Here is a 9,947-nt window from a genome sequence, read left to right on the forward strand (position 1 = left end):
CGCGGCCGCCGCCCCCCCGGGTCAACGCCCTCGGAGCCCCGGGCGGTGCCTGAGTCCATTTGGCAGGAGCCCAGCCCTTGACCTCGCAGCCGGAGTGGCCGCGAGGACGAGGCGGGGTGGCCGGGCGGGTGGGGTGGAGGGTGCCGGGTGGGCGGACGTCCGCCGCGACCCCCCGAGCGCGCCATCTGCTGGCCGCCCTGGTCCACTGCAGCGGGCTTCCTCGCCGCGACCCGCCTGGAAGCCGCTCCGCTCCGCACCGCTCCGCTCCGCACCGCGCCGCTCTGGGCCGCCCGCGGTCCCCCCTCCCCCCGCGGAGCCCCTGGCGCCTTACATCCTGCAGACACTTGTGTTTCATACTGACCTTTTATGACAGAGCTACAGGCCCCAACCTAGGCCACCCAGATGATTTGCGACATCACGTTCTCCAAGATCTGAACATTTTAGAGTGAGGATGGAGTGTTGGGAGAATCACTGACCTCCTCAAATGTTAGCGTCTTCCCTCCCCTTGGATTTTCTGACTCCTCATTATGGACTTAGGTTAGACTTAAGACTTAGACTCATCTCTGTGGGTCTATGCCCTGTTTCTTTCTTTTTTTTTTAATTTTTATTTATTTATGATAGTCACAGAGAGAGAGAGAGAGAGGCAGAGACATAGGCAGAGGGAGAAGCAGGCTCCATGCACCGGGAGCCCGACGTGGGATTCGATCCCGGGTCTCCAGGATCGTGCCCTGGGCCAAAGGCAGGCGCCAAACCGCTGCGCCACCCAGGGATCCCCTATGCCCTGTTTCCTACACTTCTCCCCACCTTCCACGGGCAGCCCCCTCCGCCCCCAGTTTTCTCTGTGATTTCATCTTTCTGAGTCACCAAAATGGAATGCACAGTTTTCCATGGGAGCACTTAATGAGAGAAGATATTGAGACAATTCCTCTTATTCTTAGGTGGATAGAAAAGAGTCATTTGTTTTTAACAAATTCCAAACTGACTTCATTCATTCAGTAAACGTGTATTGAAGACGTCCTGGGTGAGAATTGACATACTGCCCAACCGCTCTCCTCGGGACAGAAGTAGATTAGTCCAGGAGATACTTCTATCCTTATCCAGGTCCTGGCAACAAAAGAATGAGATAACCCAGTGAAATCTTTACATCGGCAGCCAAATACCAGGAGGGAATTTCATTAGTAAAGCTGCATGAAACCCAAGAGGCGGTGGAGTTCTGGATTCAGAGACTTCAAGTGGTTTAAATCCCACTTGATGATTTAACAGCTGGATGTCTTGGGATAAGTTACATTTTTGTGGGTAAGTTTTCTCACAGGGCTGTTGGCAGGATTAAATGAGAGAATCCATATTAAGTGCAAAGCAGCCTGCACATTATAAAAGCACTCAATAAATGTTAAGCTCTTATTATGAATGGTTACAATGTTTTCACTAAAGTACTCAGCCTCCGAAGGTTTTTGGCTGGAGAAACTACTTGGCAATGTTTAAGGCAAGTTATGTCTTAGTTAATTCATGAATGTATGAAGGATCATTTTGAGATTGTCTGTTTTAAAAAGGGTTGCCCCTGAATGTTTTAAGAAATTAGTTCAAGAAGCTCTAAATACACCTGAATACAATGTAGACCGGGTTCATTACGAGATGTAAGTAGACTCCGGAGACTGCAGCTTCTTTTTGGCTCTAGTGAGTTCGAGTCCCTCAGATACTTAACAGAAACCTAAACTTCTCTTTGATGGTAGGAAAGGATGAAAGCAGTTTGGAGTTTTGGGCCAAGAAAACACTCAAGATTAGCTTTTGGAACCACATTCATGGACAGGTCTGTGATTCTTATGATATCTATAGACATTAAAAATAGAGCAGAACTCACCCACTGCCCTGCCCCCATCAATCAGTAGAACACAATTCCAGGAAGCAAAGCTAAAGAGATGTAGGCCAACAGGTCATAAGATGCAAGTTCTCAACCTTAAACACTTTGCTGAACTTTCTTTTCTTTTCTTTTCTTTTCTTTTCTTTTCTTTTCTTTTCTTTTCTTTCTTTTCTTTTTTTTTAAGATTTAATTTATTTATTCATGAGAGGCACACACACAGAGAGAGAGAGAAAGAGAGAGGCAGGGGAGAAGCAGGCTCCATGCAGGGAGCCCAACATGGGACTCGATCCCGGGTCTCCAGGATCAGGCCCTGGGCCAAAGGCAGGCGCTAAACCGCTGGGCCACCAGGGCTGCCCTGAACCTTCTTTTGGGCCTGCCCTGGAGTTGGATGGGTGAGATGGTTGAGGGTGCTGAACAGTCATAACTGGGGTGAAGATTGAGGCCACGTACAAGGGCAGAGAATTGGCCCATGAGGGAGGGCTAAATGGGATGCACAGGACCTTAGGATTATGTTCAGACAACGCAAGGAAGAAAATGGTGTGATGCGAAGGAACAGGCAAGAGTTAACTTAGGGAGAGCTTACCTGACCATCAGAAGCAGAAATCAAACAGACCAGACTTTGAATTTGTCAGGAGCAACAGCAGAAGGAATTCTCCAGAGGGAATAAGATAAACGAGGGAGATTCACAGCTCAGCACTGCCTTTTTAAAGTCTTGGCTGGTGTAGGTCTGCCTGAGGATAGAATTAAAGGGGACAGTTCTTCTGGATTCAGTCATTCTCTAAACATATACTGAGTGCTTTCTCTGTGCTAGGAACTGTAATAAATTTAAAAAGTATATATTTAAAAATATAACTGAGACACGTCTGGAAGAGCAAGTGTTTGTTGGTTGAGGGCTTAACAAATTCATATAATTCAGCATCCATAGCTGAGGTACAAGCTGCTGAGGAAAGAGAGAAGGAGGTGGTGGTTGTTTCCAATGGACTGAAGTTTTCCATTGGGTTAGAAGTGTAAGCCTTCTATTATGATCTTGGTCATGCTCATAGTCTAAGATCAAACAGGGTCACGCACAGGCTAATTGTCATCCTTTACTACTTTCACTTAAACGATAGAGGTCTTTATGGGAAGACTTGTTTCTCACTTGACATATTTATCACAGAGCCTTTTCCATACTCTGTGAGGGAATCAAGTTTCAGAACACCAAATCTGTTCAAAGAGATATTGCTGACATTTCTAATTTGCAGTACTTGTTGAAACAGTGGCAAATGGAAGTGGAAAAATGTGTGTGTTTGGGGGGCTGGTGTGGGAAAGTGTATTAGTATCTATTGTTGTGTGATAGGTTATTCCCAAATTTATCAGCTGTGTTGTTCTTCTGGGGTTCCCATAACAAAATACCGCAGACTGAGTGGCTTAAACAACAGAAGATTATTTTCTCACACTTCTGGAAGCCTTGGTCAAGGCCAAGGTCAAGATGTCAGTAGAGTTGGTTTCTCTTGGGGCCCCCTCACTGGGTTCCAGATGGGCACCTTCTCCTTATGTTCTCACATGACCTTTGCTTTGTGTGTGCCCATCCCTGGTGTTGTTGTTGTTGTTTTCTTCTTCTTCTTCTTCTTCTTCTTCTTCTTCTTCTTCTTCTTCTTCTTCTTCTTCTTTTTAAGATTTTATTTATTTATTCATGAGAGACACACAGAGAGAGGCAGAGACATAGGCAGAGAGAGAAACAGGCTCCCTGTGGTAAGCCCAATACGGGACTCAATCCCAGGAACCCTGGGATCATGCCCTGAGCCAAAGGCAATGCTCAACTACTGAGCCACCCAGGTGTCTCTTGATCCTCTTCTGATAGGGACACCAGTCATATTGGACTAGGGCCCCATCTAACAGTGTCATTCAACCTTAATTACCTCTTTAAAGGCTCTGCCTCCAAATACAGTCACTTGAGAGTTTCGGGCTTCCACATATGAATATGTGGTGGGGACACAATTCAGGCCATAACAACAGTTAAGACACCAAACACTTATCTCATAATTTCTGTGGGTCAGGAATTCAGTAGCCACTTAGCTGTCAGTTCTGGCTAGGGTTGTCTCAGGAAGTGGAAGTCAAGATAATGGTTAGGACTGCAATCATCTGCAAGCTTGTCTGGAACTAGATGATCTGCTTCCAAAGTGGTTCATTCATATGATACGTTAGTTTCCTGCGGCTGCTGTAACCAAGTACCCCAAATGCTTTGGAACAACAGAAATGTATTGTTTCTGTCCTGGGGGCTAGAAGTGAACGATCAAGGTGTTGGCAGGGTGGTTCTTTCAGAGAGCTGTGAGGGACAATCTCTATCATGCCTTTCTCCAAGATTTGGGTGGTTTGCTGGCAGTCTTTCATGTTCTATGGCTTGTACTAATATTATCTTGATCTCAGACTTCATCCTACATGCCATTTTCCCTGTGTACCCATCTCCTCCCTTTTTTGTTTTTCTACCCTTTTTCATAAGGACATCAGTCATACTGGATTAGGGCTCATCATAATGACTTTATTGTAGCTTGATTATCTCCGTAAGAACTCTATTTTAGATAAGGTCATATTTTTAGGTACTGTGTTATGTAAGTTAAGATTCTAACTTATCTTTTAGGAGGGACACAATTGAACCCATAACACATGACTATGGGCTGAAGACCTCTTGCTGGCTATTGGTAGGAGAACTTGGTTGCTTTCTACATGTACCTTTCCAAAGAGTTGCAAGAATGTCTTCATGACATGGACAGCTGGCTTCCCTCAGGTTGAGTGACCCAAGAGAGAAAGGAAGAGGCTTCAGTGCCTTCCATGATCTAGTCTTGGAAATCATACTGTCATGTTTGCTATATTCTGTTGATTAGAAGTGATTCTTTGAGTCCAGTCCACTCTCAGGGGGAGGGGAATCATGGTCTATGTTTTGAAGAACAGAATGTCATGAAATTTGTTTTTTTTGGCAAGATTTTATTTTTAAGTAATCTCTACACCCAACATGGGGCTCAAACTTACAACACCAAGACCAAGAGTCATTTGCTTTACTGACTGAGCCAGCCAGGTACCCCATGTTTTAAAACCACTACAGACGGAATGCAGGGTTAGGTCAATTAGGCAAAAATATTAGGGTAGAGGAATAAAATTAAGGCAGGAATCAAGTTAGAGAGATTATAACTGTCATAAGTGCTTTAGTACTTCAGCCACTGAACACTCAAAGAAGGAGGAACTGAGTAGTTAAATAGCTAAGGTTAGTTATCAGAAACTAAATAAAAGAGGTTATTATATATAAAAAGAGAAAGAATTCTTTTGAGGAAACAGTTGTACCTGCAAAGCTGCCTTTTTGATTTCAGATATTGTATTTTTCAGTTTTATAATTTCCATTTGATCCTTTAGAAAGTTTCTAGTTTTCTGTTGAGATCAACTATATTTTTCATCACTGTAAACATATTTTTGGAACATTCTAAGGCCAAGGAAAACACTAACAGTTGGTTTAGCACTGTTATAATTGTTGCTCTCAATTCTTTGTCCACTAATTGAAACATCTGGGTCATTTCCTTTGCCTTTTTTCCTGAGATGAATTCACATTCTTCTGGTCCTTCATATATTGAATATTTTTAAATTCACCTTGGCATTGTGAATGTTATGTGGAAAAGACTCTGAATTCTATTATATTCCTCTAAAAGTGTGGAGGTTTTTCTTCCAGCAGGCAGTTAACTTGGTTCAAATCAAAGTATAATTTCTATCTCTTGGGCAGTGGTTCAAATCTCAGTTCAGCTCTTTTATCTTTAGCTGGTTGCTTTGATTTTTTTTCTATGCGTGCATGCTGCATGGTTCAAGGATTGGTCAGGGACTGGGGCAGAGAATACATAGACTTATACACAGGATTTGTGATGTCCTCTCTCAGACTCTCTTTTCAGGGATTTTGCCCGTCAATTTTCAGTGTCTGTGGTTGCCTTGTAATCTTTTGTTCTTTAGACCAGAGAGACTGGTTTTTCCCCTGGAGCTAGCTGCCCCATGGGGTGTTGATTGTGACCTGTTCTTAGATTTACAACTGGAAGTTGCATAAATAGGAATACTCTTCTTTCAGGTATAGATTCCCTCCAGATTCTGCAGGCTTTTGTTCACTCTTGAGACCCAAGTTTTCTTATTTCCCTCCCTCCCTCCATCTCTCCCTTCCTTCCTTCCTTCTCACATTTTTTTCAGAACCTAAATTTGTTATCTGCAAGAGGTTTGGGTCCCGTGGGAGCATACTTATTTGTGTGTGTGTGTGTGTGTGTGTGTGTGTGTGTGTGTGTTTTATTGGAGTTAGATTTGCCAAAATATAGCATAATACACAGTGCTCATCCCATCAAGTGCCCCACTCAGTGCTGGTCACCCAGTCACCCCCACCCCCTGTCCACCTCCCCTTCCACTACCCCTTGTTCGTTTCCCAGAGTTAGGTGTCTCTCATGGTCTGTCACCCTTTCTGATATTTCCCACTCATTTTCTCTCCTTTCCCCTTTATTCTCTTTCGCTATTTTTTATATTCCCCAAATGAATGAGACCATATGTTTGTCCTTCTCTGATTGATTTACTTCACTCAGCATAATACCCTCCAGGTCCCTCCACGTTGAAGCAAATGGTGGGTATTTGTTGTTTCTAATGGCTGAGTAATATTCCGTTGTATACATAGACCACAGCTTCTTTTCCATTCATCTTTCGATGGACACTGAGGCCATCCACAGTTTGGCTGTTGTGGACATTGCTGCTATAAACATCGGGGTGCAGGTGTCCCAGTGTTTCACTGCATCTGTATCTTTGGGGTAAATCCCCAGCTGTGCAATTGCTGGGTGTAGGGCTTATCTATTTTTAACTCTTTGAGGAACCTCCACACAGTTTTCCAGAGTGGCTGCACCAGTTCACATTCCCACCAACAGTGCAAGAGGGTTCCCCTTTCTCCACATCCTCTCCAACATGTGTTGTTTCCTGTCTTGTTAATTTTCCCCATTCTCGCTGGTGGGAGGTGGTATCTCATTGTGGTTTTGATTTGTATTTCCCTGATGGCCAGTGATGCGGAGCATTTTCTCATGTGCTTGTTGGCTGTGTCTATGTCTTCTTTGGTGAAATTTCTGTCATGTCTTTTACCCATTTCATGATTGGATTGTTTGTTTCTTTGCTGTTGAGTTTAATAAATTCTTTATAGATCTTGGAAACTAGCCTTTTATCTGATATGTCATTTGCAAATATCTTCTCCCATTCTGTAGGTTGTCTTTTAGTTTTGTTGACTGCTTCTTTGGCTGTGCAGAAGCCTTTTATCTTGATGAAGTCCCTATAGTTCATTTTTGCTTTTGTTTCTCTTGCCTTCATAGGTCTATCTTGCAAGAAGTTGCTGTGGCCAAGTTCAAAAAGGGTGTTGCCTGTTTTCTCCTCTAGGATTTTGATGGATTCTTGTCTCACATTTAGATCTTTCATCCATTTTGAGTTTACCTTTGTGTATGGTGCAAGAGAATGGTCTAGTCTCATTCTTCTGCACGTGGCTGTCCAATTTCCCCAGCACCATTTATTGAAGAGACTGTCCTTTTTCCAGTGGACAGTCTTTCCTGCTTTGTCGAATATTAGTTGACCATAAAGTTCAGGGTCCACTTCTGGATTCTCTATTCTGTTCCATTGATCTATGTGTCTGTTTTTGTGCCAGTACTACCCTGTATTGATGACCACAGCTTTGTAGTACAACTTGAAATCTCGCATTGTGATGCCCCCGGCTCTGGTTTTCTTTTTCAATATTCCCCTGGCTATTCGAGGTCTTTTCTGATTCCACACAAATCTTAAGATGATTTGTTCCAACTCTGTGAACAAAGTTCACGGTCCTTTGATAGGGATTGCATTAAGTGTGTAAATTGCTGTGGGTAGCATCGACATTTTCCCAATATTAATTCTTCCAATCCATGAGCATGGAATATTTTTCCATCTCATTGTGTCCTCCTCAATTTCTTTCAGAAGTGTTCTGTAGTTTTTAGGGTATAGACCCTTTACCTCTTTGGTTAGGTTTATTCCTAGGTATCTTATGCTTTTGGGTGCAATTGTCAATGGGATTGACTCCTTAGTTTCTCCTTCTTCAGTCTCATTGTTAGTGTATAGAAATGCCACTGATTTCTGGGCATTGATTTTGTATCCTGCCACACTGCCGAATTGCTGTATGAGTTCTAGCAATCTTGGGGTCGAGTCTTTTGGGTTTCTATGTACAATATCATGTCATCTGCAAAGAGGGAGAGTTTGACTTCTTGTTTGCCAATTCGAATGCCTTTTATTTCTTTTTGTTGTCTGATTGCTGAGGCTAGGACTTCTAGTACTATGTTGAATAGCAGTGGTGAGAGTGGACATCCCTGTCTTGTTCCTGATCTTAGGGGAAAGGCTCCCAGTGCTTCCCCATTGAGAATGATATTTGCTGTGGGCTTTTCATAGATGGCTTTAAAGATGTTAAGGAATGTTCCCTCTATCCCTACACTCTGAAGAGTTTTGATCAGGAATGGATGCTGTATTTTGTCAAATGCCTTCTTTGCATCTATTGTGAGGATCATAGGATTCATGTTTTTTCTTTTGTTGATATGATCTATCATGTTGATTGTTTATGAGTGTTGAATCAACCTTGCATCCCTGGGATAAATCCCACTTGGTCATTGCAAATAATCTTAATGTACTTTTGGATCCTATTGGCTAGTATCTTGTTGAGAATTTTTGCATCTGTGTTCATCAGGGAGATTGGTCTATAATTCTCCTTTTTGGTGGGGTCTTTGGTTGGAATTAAGGTGATGCTGGCCTCATAGAACGAGTTTGGAAGTATTCTGTCCCTTTCTATCTTTTGGAACAGCTTTAGTAGAATAGCTATGGTTTCTTCTTAAAACGTTTGATAGAATTCCCCAGGGAAGCCATTCGCCCTGGACTTTAGTGTCTTGGGAGGTTTGATGACTGCTTCAATTTCCTCCCTGGTTATTGGCCAGTTCAGATTTTCTGTTTCTTCCTGTTCCAGTTTTGGTAGTTTGTGGTTTTCCAGAAATGCGTCGATTTCTTCTAGATTCCCTAATTTATTGGCATATAGCTGCTCATAATATTTTTTTTTTTAAGATTTTATTTATTTATTCATGACAGACATAGGGAGAGAGAGAGAGGCAGAGACACAGGCAGAGGGAGAAGCAGGCTCCATGCTGGGAGCCCGATGCGGGACTTGATCCTGGGACTCCAGGATCGCGCCCTGGGCCAAAGGCAGGTGCCAAACCGCTGAGCCATCCAGGGATCCCCTCATAGTATGTTTTTAAAATCGTTTGTATTTCTTTGGTATTGGTGGTAATCTCTCCTTTTCATTCATGATTTTATTAATTTGAGTATTTTCTCTTTTGTTTTTAATTAGGCTGGCTAATCGGTTATCTATCTTATGAATTCTTTCAAAGAACCAACTCCTGGTTTTGTTGATCTGTTCCACAGTTCTTCTGGTGTCTATATCATTGAGTTCTGCTCTAATTTTTATTAACTCTCTTTTTCTGCTTGGTGCAGGTTTTATTTGTTGTTCTTTCTCCAGTTCCTTTCAGCACAAGGTTACGTTCTGTATTTGAGTTTTTTTCCAGTTTTTTGAGGGATGCTTGTATTGTGATGTATTTCCCTCTCAGGACTACTTTTGCTGTATCCCAGAGATTTTGAATGGTTGTATCTTCATTCTCATTAGTTTCCATGAATATTTTTAATTCTTCTCTAATTTCCTGACCCTTTCATCTTTTAGCAGGAGTGTCTTTAACCTCCACGTGTTTGAATTTCTTGCAAATTTCTTCTTGTGATTTAGTTCTAGATTCAAAGCATTATGGCCTGAAAATATGCAGGGGACAATTCCAATTTTTTGGTAAGTTAAGGTCTCAGTTAAGACCTGATTTGTGACCCAGTATGTGGTCTATTCTGGAGAAAGTTCCCTGTGCACTTGAGAAGAATGTGTATTCAGTTGCGTTTGGATGTACAGTTTTGTAAATATCTGTGAAATCCATCTGGTCCACTGTATCATTTAAAGCTCTTGTTTCTTTGGAGATGTTGTGCTTAGAAACTCTGTCATTTACAGAAAGCACCGTGTTGAAGTCTC

Source organism: Canis lupus, chromosome 25 (assembly GCF_011100685.1).
Source record: "Canis lupus familiaris isolate Mischka breed German Shepherd chromosome 25, alternate assembly UU_Cfam_GSD_1.0, whole genome shotgun sequence".
NCBI classification, from domain to species: Eukaryota; Metazoa; Chordata; class Mammalia; order Carnivora; family Canidae; genus Canis; species Canis lupus.